Source organism: Dunckerocampus dactyliophorus, chromosome 11 (genome assembly GCF_027744805.1).
Source record: "Dunckerocampus dactyliophorus isolate RoL2022-P2 chromosome 11, RoL_Ddac_1.1, whole genome shotgun sequence".
NCBI classification, from domain to species: domain Eukaryota; kingdom Metazoa; phylum Chordata; class Actinopteri; order Syngnathiformes; family Syngnathidae; genus Dunckerocampus; species Dunckerocampus dactyliophorus.
The window spans coordinates 30705207-30717792 of record NC_072829.1 but is presented as its reverse complement, the minus strand read 5'-3'; the positions used below and the strand labels follow the sequence as shown (position 1 = coordinate 30717792).

General features: G+C 40.1%; 1 long non-coding RNA gene across 1 annotated transcript; it reads left to right on the top strand.

Moving 5' to 3' along the window:
• Positions 1 to 10068: 10068 nt before the first annotated feature.
• LOC129190205 (uncharacterized) lies at positions 10069 to 11505 on the top strand. The gene is made up of 3 exons (XR_008572959.1): positions 10069 to 10140; positions 10413 to 10451; positions 11077 to 11505. It is a non-coding gene; the product is annotated as an uncharacterized LOC129190205 (long non-coding RNA).
• Positions 11506 to 12586: the final 1081 nt, after the last annotated feature.

Genomic DNA, 12586 nt, shown 5'->3' with positions numbered 1-12586 from the left:
ATGTGTTTTTATTTGGCATAAATGTGTTTATATTTGGCATAAATGTGTTTATATTTGGAATAAATGTGTTTTTATTTGTAATAAATGTGTTTCTATTTGGAACAAATGTGTTTTTATTTGGAACAAATGTGTTTTTATTTGGCATAAATGTGTTTTTATTTGGAACAAATGTGTTTTTATTTGGACAAAAGTGTTTTTATTTGGAACAAATGTGTTTTTATTTGGCATAAATGTGTTTTTATTTGGAACAAATGTGTTTTTATTTGGACAAAAGTGTTTTTATTTGGCATAAATGTGTTTATATTTGGCATAAATGTGTTTATATTTGGAATAAATGTGTTTTAATTTGTAATAAATGTGTTTTTATTTGCAACAAATGTGTTTTTATTTGGAACAAATGTGGGTTTTTTTTGGCATAAATGTGTTTTTATTTGGAACAAATGTGTTTTTATTTGGCATAAATGTGTTTATATTTGGCATAAATGTGTTTTTATTTGGAACAAATGTGTTTTTATTTGACATAAATGTGTTTATATTTGGGACAAATGTGTTTTTATTTGGACAAAAGTGTTTTTATTTGTAATAAATGTGTTTTTATTTGGACAAATGTGTTTTTATTTGGAATAAATGTGTTTTTATTTGGCATAAATGTGTTTTTATTTGAAACAAATGTGTTTTTATTTGGCATAAATGTGTTTATATTTGGCATAAATGTGTTTATATTTGTAATAAATGTGTTTTAATTTGTAATAAATGTGTTTTTATTTGGAACAAATGTGTTTTTATTTGTAATAAATGTGTTTTTATTTGGACAAATGTGTTTTTATTTGCAATAAATGTGTTTTTATTTGGAACAAATGTGTTTTTATTTGTAATAAATGTGTTTCTATTTGGAACAAATGTGTTTTTATTTGGAACAAATGTGTTTTTATTTGGACAAATGTGTTTTTATTTGTAATAAATGTGTTTTTATTTGGACAAATGTGTTTTTATTTGTTATAAATGTGTTTTTATTTGTAATAAATGTGTTTTTTATTTGGAAGAAATGTGTTTTTATTTGGCATAAATGTGTTTTTATTTGTAATAAATGTGTTTCTATTTGGAACAAATGTGTTTTTATTTGGAACAAATGTGTTTTTATTTGGCATAAATTAAGTCCACCACCATAGTGCCCGTACCCAAGAAGAGCAACGTGACCTGCTTGAATGACTATCGCCCTATAGCACTCACTCCTATTGTTATGAAGTGCTTTGAAAGAATAGTCATGACCCACATCAAAAAGAGCATCCCGGCGGCAACCGTGGACCCTCTACAGTTTGCATATCGCCAGAACCGGTCCACGGATGATGCAGTCAACACTGCCATCCACACAGCCCTTTCTCACCTACAGGGCCAGGACACATACGTCAGAATGCTATTTATAGACTATAGCTCTGCTTTTAATACAGTCAGCCCCCACAAACTCACAAATAAGCTCCTCACACTTGGCCTGTCACCCTCCCTCTGTAACTGGGTGTTTAACTTTCTAACAGGCAGGCCCCAGTCAGTCAGAGTCCACAATCGCACATCCAGCTCAAGAATTGTGAGCAGTGGGACCCCACAGGGGTGTGTGCTGAGTCCGCTCCTCTACGCGCTCTTCACCTACGATTGCGTGGCCTCCCAGAACAACACCAGCATCATTAAATTTGCGGATGACACTACAGTCATCGGCCTGATCACTGGTGGTGTTGAAACATCATACAGAAGAGAGGTGGCGGACCTCATAGCTTGGTGTCGTGATAACAATCTCCTTCTCAATACAGATAAGACTAAAGAGATGATCATCGACCCAAGAACAAGGGAAAAGGAGCCGCATAGACCCCTGTTTATTGATGAGACTGAGGTGGAGAGGGTGAAAACCTTCAAGTTCCTTGGCACACACATCAGCGAGGACCTCACCTGGTCTCACAACACCCAACAAATTATGAAGAAGTCCCAAAGGAGACTGTACTTCCCGAGAAGACTGAGGAAATTTGGCATGTCCACCACAATCCTGAGTTGCTTCTACAGATGCACTATGGAAAGTGTCCTTACCGCCTCCATCACTGTTTGGTACGGTAACTGTACAACACGTGATAGGAAGGCACTCCAGCGGGTGATCAAGACCTCACAGAACATTGTTGGGGCAGCCCTCCCCTCACTGCAAGACATTTATAAAACTAGAGTCCTACGAAGAACACACAACCTCATCAAGGACAGCACACATCCACAACACTCATTATTCACACTCCTACCGTCAGGCAGACGCTACAGGAGTTTGAAGTCCAGGACCACAAGGCTGGCAAACAGCTTTTACCCACAGGCCATCAGGCTCCTCAACGAAGCACTCGCACACGCCGCACGCAACACACGCACACACTCATAGCACTTTATTTATTTATTTATTTGTATTATTTACTTGTATTAATGTCTCTTCTGTTGTTGTTGCTTAATTTATTGGTATATATGTTTATGTGTTTATGTTTCTTATGTTCTTATTCTTTCATTTGTTTTCTTTCTTTTCTTGGGAGAATGAACAGAATAAGATTTTCATTGCATAGTATAACTGCTGTTGTACTATGCACATGACAATAAAACTCTCTTGAATCTTGAATAAATGTGTTTTTATTTGGAACAAATGTGTTTTTATTTGGCATAAATGTGTTTTTATTTGAAACAAATGTGTTTTTATTTGGCATAAATGTGTTTATATTTGGCATAAATGTGTTTATATTTGGCATAAATGTGTTTATATTTGTAATAAATGTGTTTTAATTTGGACAAATGTGTTTTTATTTGCAACAAATGTGTTTTTATTTGGAACAAATGTGTTTATATTTGGCATAAATGTGTTTTTATTTGGGACAAATGTGTTTTTATTTGACATAAATGTGTTTATATTTGGGACAAATGTGTTTTTATTTGGACAAAAGTGTTTTTATTTGTAATAAATGTGTTTTTATTTGGACAAATGTGTTTTTATTTGCAATAAATGTGTTTTTATTTGGAACAAATGTGTTTTTATTTGTAATAAATGTGTTTTTATTTGTAATAAATGTGTTTTTATTTGCAATAAATGTGTTTTTATTTGGAACAAATGTGTTTTTATTTGCAATAAATGTGTTTTTATTTGGACAAATGTGTTTTTATTTGGGAAGCTGGTCTTTTTATTTTTACCACACTGAGGTGACGAGAAGGCGTGAGGAACTAGGATGTTTTTTTTAAGGTTGACACGGCCTTAAATGTCATCTTTGTGGACACATTTTGTATGAGCAGGTGTGTGCAAGTAGAATAAAGGGGCTGAGTAGTACCAGGTAGTACCACAAATAGTAAAGTACTGTAAGTAGCTGTGGGAGGTGGGAACGTTCTCTGCCTGATCAGGATCTTCTCAGCTTTCTCTGCTGACTGATGATTCTTTTTCTTTGCGGCTGCCTTGGAGATCCATCAGCAGGGAAATGGAGCTCCTGTCCGAGGCCGAGTGAGAGGAGATATTTCACCAGGCAGCGGGAGGAGAGGAGGAGGAAGAGGAAGAGGAGAGGAGGCTTTGAAACGAGGGGGCGAGAAGAGAAAGGAAAATTGATGCGAAGAAGGCGGCGTGAGTGCGGCGGGTGCTTTCGCTCCATCTCAAATGAAAATCCAATTTCCAAAAAGGCCTGTGGAGTTTCAGGGAGGAAGAGGAGCAAGAGGAGGGAGGCAAACACCCGGCCAAAAAAGAAATATAGAAATGTGGTGAAGATGAGGAGGGCCCAAAGACATTCAAAATCTTGCGGGCGCGGGCAGAGACAATGATCTTCAATTACCAGCTGCTCCATTTTAGACAGGAGCGGCGGGAGGGGGGAGGGGGTGGACGGTGTGGAGATATTAGCGGCAAATGGAGAAGTAACGCGGGGCCGGCGAGGGGAGAAGGCGGCGCAGACAAAGCGGTAAAAGAGATGAAGGATGAACGTTTTATTCATCATATTCCATTAGAGCGCACGCCTCAGCTTCCTGGACTCTCAACCCGACACCCCCGACACCCCCAACACCGCCACCGCATTTGCAGATTGTATCGTTCTGTAAACACGCTTCCTTCTCGCCGCGTCATGCCTGTCTAGCAGGTGGAGCGCCCCCCCGTATGCACCCCTCCCTCGGCTACATCCTGTCTGGTTCACCTGTGGGGGGGCCTGGCGTGCTGGGATGTTTACGTCGACGCATCATGAGGCTGATCAGATTTCTTGAAGAGATCTACCTGTCTAACGCCACCAGCTGGCATGGGGCTCTCGCTGTGGTCGGCTGGAGTCCCAAAGCTTTTGAAATGGTTTTATAACCTTTTCCACACTGATAGATCTCAATTCATCTCAGTTATGTTTTAACAGCTTCTCCTTCAGCAGCAGACTGTTCCACCCACGGTGTAAGAAGGAGAGGTTCCGCAGGTCCTTCATACCGACTGCTGTCAGGCTCTACAACACCTGCACCACCTGAACCATGTTGTAGTCACTATGTATTCTTTACTTGCGTATCTTGCTTGCTGCTGTAACAAGTGAATTTCCCCGCTGTGGGATAAATAAAGTACAAATACAAATACAAAATACAAAACAGGGCTATGTAAGTATTTTTTCTCCCTTAATAGTAAAAATTTTCATTCAACAACTGCATTTTGTGTTGAGTTGTGTTGTCATTGACTAATATTTACCTTTGTTTGATGATCTGAAACATTTAAGTGTGACAACTGATATAGAAGATGTGTTTATTAGCTGTAAGATCTAATGATCAAAATGACTAACAAATTAAAGAAATTCATGAAATATTTCTGTCCATCTTTGGTGATTTTAGAGCTGATTTTGGCCGGCGAGTAAAAACGTTTGCCCGCCCTTGCACTCGTTATGCATGGCGCGCTGAAGAACATTTCATTTCCTGCGCTGTCATTAGCCTGCCAAGTCACTGTCGCTAATGTAGCTGGCTGATGGAGGCGAGCTGAAGGCGGGCCAGAAGAGAAGCATTTGCTATGCTAATTGCTGGCAGGTAAACAACGCCGATGACCTCCCACCGCAGCCACATGCCGTATTTCTTGTGGTGACGTGTGTGTGTGTGTGTGTGTGTGTGTGTGTGTGTGTGTATGTGCGTGTGTGTGTGTGTGTGTGTGTGTGTGTGTATGTGTGTGTGTGTGTGTGTGTGTGAGAGAGACAACAAAAGGCAGGAAGCATGAAAGCGGCTGTTTACCCCACTGAAAGGCGGCCGGGGTCATCGCCGTCCTAATTAAGCCGCTGAGTATTTTTAGCTTCCCGAGCTGCTGTCAGAGCGGGAGTGTGTTTATCCGGGCGGGAACAAACGGCGGAGTTTTCAGATTTATTGCCAACTGTCATGTTAGCGCCCCTCCTGTCCGCCGCCAGAAAAGCGGCCCTGCTGGGAAGCGTTACATCAAACGGCCCCGTCACAAATACCTTTAATTACTCGCCGCCTCGCCTCCTCTTAAGTCTCGTCTCCTACTGGATCCGTTCAAGCTGACGCTGCCTCCTCTTCCTCCTCTTCCTCAGCCCAAAGTTGACTTTTATCCGACCTTTTTCATCACGGGAATCAAGTTAAAGGTCACTTCGTGCAAATGTTGTGATGACTAACAATGCTTGAGCACAGGGGGTGTCCAAACCTTTTCCAGTTTCCCTGTTTGGCCCAAACAGAGAAAAATGAAAGGATGGAACTTTGCCACTTTCATGGAGTTTTTGTCACATTTTTGCAGTTGGTTTTTTTTGTGTTTCAAATATTTCATATTTTCTTCTTAAATAATATTTGTACATTTTCTTCTCTTCATATTTGGACTTTATTCTCGTAAAATTAGAAGTTTTTCCCCAATCAATCTTTTAGTTTGTTGTGTTTGTTTATAACAATCTTTTTTATTTTTATATTTCAATCTAAAGCTCCTAAAATGACATTGTTTTTCCTCATAATAGTAGGATTTTATCCTCATTAAATTACTGCTTCCTGCTCGTTAGAATACAACTTTTTTTGTTAATATTTTGACTTTACTTTCATAAAATGACTGCTGTTTTTCCCATTTCTGCTGTTTTTGTAATATTTTGTAATATTCTTCAATATTTCAACTCTATGCAAATAAAACAACATTATTTTCCTGCATAATATTGAAGGTTTATTCTCGTAAAACTGCAACTTTTTTCTCGTTAGAATACAACATATATTTTGACTTTATTCTTGTAAAATTACAGCTGTTTTTTTTTTCATTTCTGCCGCAACTATCTCAACTTTCTTCTTGTATATGTTCTGCACAAAATGATGACTTTATTCCTATAATATTTTGATTTTATTCCCATAATATTATCACTTTTCTCACAACTTCATTAGTTGTTTTGTTTGTTTCTCATAATACTATGACTTTTATAAAATATAGACTTATATTTTTTTTATACTTAAATGTTATGCTACTAAAATAACTATTATTTATATTCATATTACATTATTCTCATAACAATTGGACTTTATCTTGTTAGATTACAACTTTTTTGCTGAATATTTTGACTTTATTCTTATAAAATTACTGCTGAATTTTCCATTTGTAGCTGTAGATTCTTGTTAAATTATATTTAATGGAAAAAATAGTTCAGTAGTGCTTTTCACGTTTTTTTTTTTATGAAAATGCTGCCACTTGCAGCTTTTTTTGGCTCCATGTTGTCTTATTTTGCAGCCGGAATGAAAAGAAGAGACTTGAGGGTGAGACACAAGAAATAACTTGTTGGTGTCCGTGTTGATCTCGCTACCACATCATGTCTTTAGCAACACTCATGTCTTCAGTGAAGGTAAAAGTAAGCTTAATTGTTCATTTATCCCTTTCACTCAAGTTTCAAGTTTCAAGAGTTTTATTGTCATATGCACAGTAAAACAGCAGTTCTACTATGCAGTGAAATTCTTATTCTGTTCATTCTCCCAAGAAAAGAAAGAAAATACAAGAAAAAGAATAAGAACATAAGAAACATAAATACCAATAAATTAAGCAACAACAACAGAAGAGACATTAATACAAATAAATAATACAAATAAATAAATAAATAATAAAGTGCTATGAGTGTTTCCTCAGTCTTCTCAGGAAGTACAGTCTCCTTTGGGACTTCTTCAGAATTTGTTGGGTGTTGTGAGACCAGGTGAGGTCCTCGCTGATGTGTGTGCCAAGGAACTTGAAGGTTTTCACCCTCTCCACCTCAGTCTCATCAATAAACAGGGGTCTATGCGGCTCCTTTTCCCTTGTTCTTGGGTCGATGATCATCTCTTTAGTCTTATCTGTATTGAGAAGGAGATTGTTATCACGACACCAAGCTATGAGGTCCGCCACCTCTCTTCTGTATGATGTTTCAACACCACCAGTGATCAGGCCGATGACTGTAGTGTCATCCGCAAATTTAATGATGCTGGTGTTGTTCTGGGAGGCCACGCAATCGTAGGTGAAGAGCGTGTAGAGGAGCGGACTCAGCACACACCCCTGTGGGGTCCCAGTGCTCACAATTCTTGAGCTGGATGTGCGATTGTGGACTCTGACTGACTGGGGCCTGCCTGTTAGAAAGTTAAACACCCAGTTACAGAGGGAGGGTGACAGGCCAAGTGTGAGGAGCTTATTTGTGAGTTTGTGGGGGCTGACTGTATTAAAAGCAGAGCTATAGTCTATAAATAGCATTCTGACATATGTGTCCTGGCCCTGTAGGTGAGAAAGGGCTGTGTGGATGGCAGTGTTGACTGCATCATCCGTGGACCGGTTCTGGCGATATGCAAACTGTAGAGGGTCCACAGTTGCCGGGATGCTCTTTTTGATGTGGGTCATGACTATTCTTTCAAAGCACTTCAGAACAATAGGAGTGAGTGCTATAGGGCGATAGTCATTCAAGCAGGTCACGTTGCTCTTCTTGGGTACGGGCACTATGGTGGTGGACTTAAAGCAGGTCGGTACCGATGCTTGTGCAAGCGACAGGTTAAATATGTCAGCAAGCACATCAGCTAGCTCTGATGAGCAAACCCGAAGTGCACGTCCTGAGATGTTGTGTGGGCCTGCTGCTTTTCGTGGGTTTGTTTTGTTCAGAACCCTGCGCACATCAGCTGATGTCACCATGAGAGGTGAGTCCTGTGTGCTCCCCAAGTCCAGCCACCCTCTCTGCTCATCAGGAGTTTGGGTGTCAAAGCGGGCATAGAACTCATTCAACTCATCAGGAAGTGTGGTTTGGCTGGACGTGGCTACACTACTCCGCTGTCGATAGTCTGTGATGTGCTGGAGCCCCGCCCACATGCGCCGAGGGTCTGAGGTGGAATAGTAGCCCTCCAGCTTCTGTCTGTACTGTCTTTTGGCCTCTCGTATGGACCTCCTCAGGTCATATCTGGCCTTTTTGTAGTCCTCAGCGGTGCCCATGACAAATGCCGTCGAACAAGCACGTAGCTTAGCCCTTACATCACAGTTCATCCACTGTTTTTGGTTAGGGTATTTTCTGTAATACTTGGTGGTGGTAACAGTCTCTATGCATGTGCTAATGTAGCCAGTAACAGCAGAAGCATATTCATCCAAATCAACAGTACAATCTTCCCTCCCCGCTGCAGTTTTAAACACATCCCAGTTTGTGCAGCCAAAGCAGTCCTGAAGTACTTGATCAGTTTCTTCATTCCACACTTTAACTGCTGTACTTACAGGGGGAGCTTGTTTAAGAAGTTGTCTGTATGTTGGATAAAGGAATATAGAGATGTGGTCGGCCTTTCCAAAGTGGGGTCTTGGAACAGCCTTCAAAGCACCTTTCATGTTGCTGTAGACTTGGTCCAGGATGTTATTTTCCCTTGTGGGAAAGCTCACATGCTGGTAATATTTGGGGAGGACAGTCCTGAGGTTACGGTGGTTGAAATCGCCAGATATAATGAATACAGCGTCCGGGTGTTTGGTCTCGTGTTTATCAATGATGTCATGCAGGGGGCCTAGTGCGTTAGCGGTGTTAGCTCGTGGTGGGATGTAAACAGCAGTTAAATACACAGCGCTAAACTCACGAGGTAAATAAAAAGGTCTGCATTTCACCATCAGCAGCTCAATGTCCTGCGAGCAGTGCTTTTCCATCGTCTGTACGTCTGTGCACCACCGTTTGTTTACGTAAACACAGACGCCGCCACCTCTTGTGTTTACCAGACGCTAAAGTCCGATCTCCCCGGTAAGCAGCAAATGTTTCCAACTGGATCGCCGAGTCCGGTATATCCTCCGTCAGCCAGGTTTCTGTGAAGGTGAGGACACAGCATTCCCTGATCTCACGTTGAGCTGTAATCCTTGCTCTTAGTTCGTCCATCTTGTTTTCAAGAGAGCGGACGTTGGCTAGCAGCAGGCTTGGTAGCGGTGGCCTAGTTGCTCTAGCTTTTAGCCTAGCATGCAGGCCGCCCCTCTTGCCTCGTTTCCGCCTCGGATGCTTTGCTCGCCGGGTGTTCAGCTCACCGGGCCCGCAGGCTGCTGCGTTCTCCCGGCGCAGAAGAAAGGCAAAGTCTGAGAGGCTAAATGAAAGTTCATGGTGAACCCTGCCGATGTTCAAAAGTGTCTCTCTGTTGTAATGTACTGCGTGAGTGCGTTGAATGTCCAAAACAATAAAATAGCAAAAAATAGAAAAAAACGGGAGAGTGAGACAGAGACGTCTGCCAGGGAGGGCGCCATCATTCATGTTTTATATGCTTTTAGAATTGTTTTATGGCTGAAAAATGCAACATATAAAATAAAAAAATATCATGCAAAAGAAGCTGAGGCTGCCTACTTTAAAGGCGTGGCTTTATTTTATTGCTGTCATTGAGTTGTAACAGAAGTGACGTGACGATCAACCCTTCGCGGCACAGCAGCATGTCTTTGCATCAGAGACAGTGGCTTCCATGAGATCTCTGGGTTGGTTTAAAATGTGTAAATACGTGCGTAGTTGGTAAATAAGCAAGTTAAAAGTGTTAATGCAAGTTAAAAACTGTAAAAGGCTATGGTGAAATACAGTTAAAGTGAGACTTCTAATCCAGAAAGAATCGTTTCAGTGCCAGCAAGAGTGAGTGCTCTTCTCGTCACTCGACAATCTTTGATGTTTTTCCTCTCTGGGTGAAGCACAAGCTATCCGTGTCCTTGAGCAAACACTCTGTACTTGCTCTTTCGTCTTTGTGAGTATCCTATATACAAAGCACGTCAAAAGTTCTAGGATTATTACTTTTAATCTTTTTGTAAAATCGGCGGTGTGCTGTTTGCTGATTAAAGCATGTGTTTGTATGTGTTTTGGCTAGCTACAGTGGTGTGAAAAAGTGTTTTCTCTTGATGTTTTTCACACTTAAATGTGATACATTTGTTTGATAACATGCAAAAAAAAAGTAAGACAACAGGAAGGGGGCAAACACTTTTTCACTGATTGTAATTGCATTTTTTTTGTATGTTACAGTTGCCGTACGTCAAAGAAAGCTTCCCCAAAGCAAGCAAAGTAAGTAAGAATTGTTTGGCTGGCTGTCTCGGGGAATGCAGTCACGTGGTGTGAGGACAGCGCACTAGCCCCGCCCCCTTGGAGGAGGAGGTGAAAGCCGGTGTTTAAGCGCGGCGTGCTTCTGCGCTGACGTTTCCTCAAATGACAAATGAAAGCTGACGCTTCGTTTCCATTAGAGAAGATTTCCCAAGCGGATGCGTTTCCAAGCTGCTTCTGCCATCATTTCCTGTTTATGGACTCAAATTTAGTGGGATGTTTTAACACGATGCTGCTCCCTGAACACTTTTCCAGCCAGGCTTTGATTTGCACGTATTTAAAGCACACTGACACAATGTCTCCCCCCAGAAGCTCCGTGGCCGTTTTTACCACATGCTTTCATGCCATTTGCCTTTTATTGTTAGCATCATTCCCTTCCTGGGAATACTTCCCATTTTTCACCTCTTGCCTCCATTGTTTTTCTTCCTCATTAAAGTATTTTCTAATTAAGGCTTTTCCTTCTTCCTTTTGGAGAGAAACGTTACAGATCACTTGTGCATAACATGCTGCTAATTAACATTACATTACACCAAAAAACACCTCCAAGTGTCAGCTTTCTTCCAAATCAATTCTCGCTTTTCTTTTTCAGCTCCGCCTCATTCCGCTGCTAGCTGGACCAGGTGACCCCGCAGACACGGATGGAGTGTTCAAAGTGCTTCCCGCGGCTGTTTTTATTGGCCTGCGGCACATTTAAAACAGGAAAAAAATGGAAAAATTAGCCAGTAATTTTACAAGAATGACATCAAAATATTAAGAGGAGAAAGTTGTAATCCAACGAGAAAAAGTCATCATTTCAACTCTTTCATTCCAGACGTTTTTCAAAATTCAACCCCTTCAGTAGCGGACATTTTAGACGATTTTGACTGATCTTTCAAGGCGCGCAGGATGTTGTGTTGGATGGCTATAGAAACATGGAACCTACCAAAAGACACATTAGATGCCCGTCTTTCATCAGGAAGAAAAAGTTTGTTTCTGCCTTTTTGTGTTCTTTAGTAACCAGCAGTAGAACATAGGTAAGTTTCAGGAAAATATCAGTTCCCAACTAAAAAAGGGAAAAAAGCAGCTTTTTGTGAAAAGATATATTTCAAGCATAACTTTCACTTTCACACTAATATTTTTTGCTTTTGTGACAGCTGCAATATCTAAACAACTACACCAACATAAACAACACAAACACCATGAAAATAACCATTTATTTACAAACATAACACCATTCATTAATGACGTCTTTAATTTTTTAAATTTCATTTTTAATAGTCTATTATGACATCAAGAGCTGCTGGAAATGTGACTTTCTCTTGGAGATGAATGAAATATCTATCTTCTGTGAACTATTTACAATTTTCACATTTGGAACTGAGCTGTGTGTGCACACGCGTGCGTATTTGTACGTGTGCATGCGTTAAAATGTCCCTACAGTGCGTAACCGTCTTCACACAACACTCCGCCACGCTTTCTCACTTCCTCCTTCCTGTCATCTGTGTTTTTTCTGTCCACATGATCTCTGCCGAGCGCTTATCAAACGCACTTCCGCCACCTTGTGGTCGTTTTTATGGCTTCAAATGGAAGTGAAAAACTGAGGTGAAATCCATTAGTGGGGAGTTGTATCATCGCCTTTTTTTGCCTCTCACGCAAAAATAAGGTAAAAGACGTATAAATGCGTGGTTGGGATCGGGCGTTTGGGTTTATAAAAACATATAAATACATCTTTGAAACGGACAAAACAGCTTTCATTTGACGAGAATATTATGCAAAAAATTGTATTCTAATGACAAAAAAATGGAGAATTCCAAAAGAACGTATGAAAATAAACTTCTAAAATTATGATTTATAAATCATAAAAAATCATCAGCAATAAAAAATCATTTTAGTACACAATTAAAAGTACTAAGAACTAAGTAAACAATTTTAAAAAGTCACAATATTCCAAAGAGAAAATTTCAATAGATTATTTAAGAAGAAAGTTGAAGTATTTGGGGGGAAAAAAACAGCAAAAATGCGGAAAAAAAGAGCAAAGAGTGACGTTGATATTAGTAAGATGCGATACAGCATAAAGCTGTGATGAAATATTTGCAACTTGTTAGCATATGTACATGTTT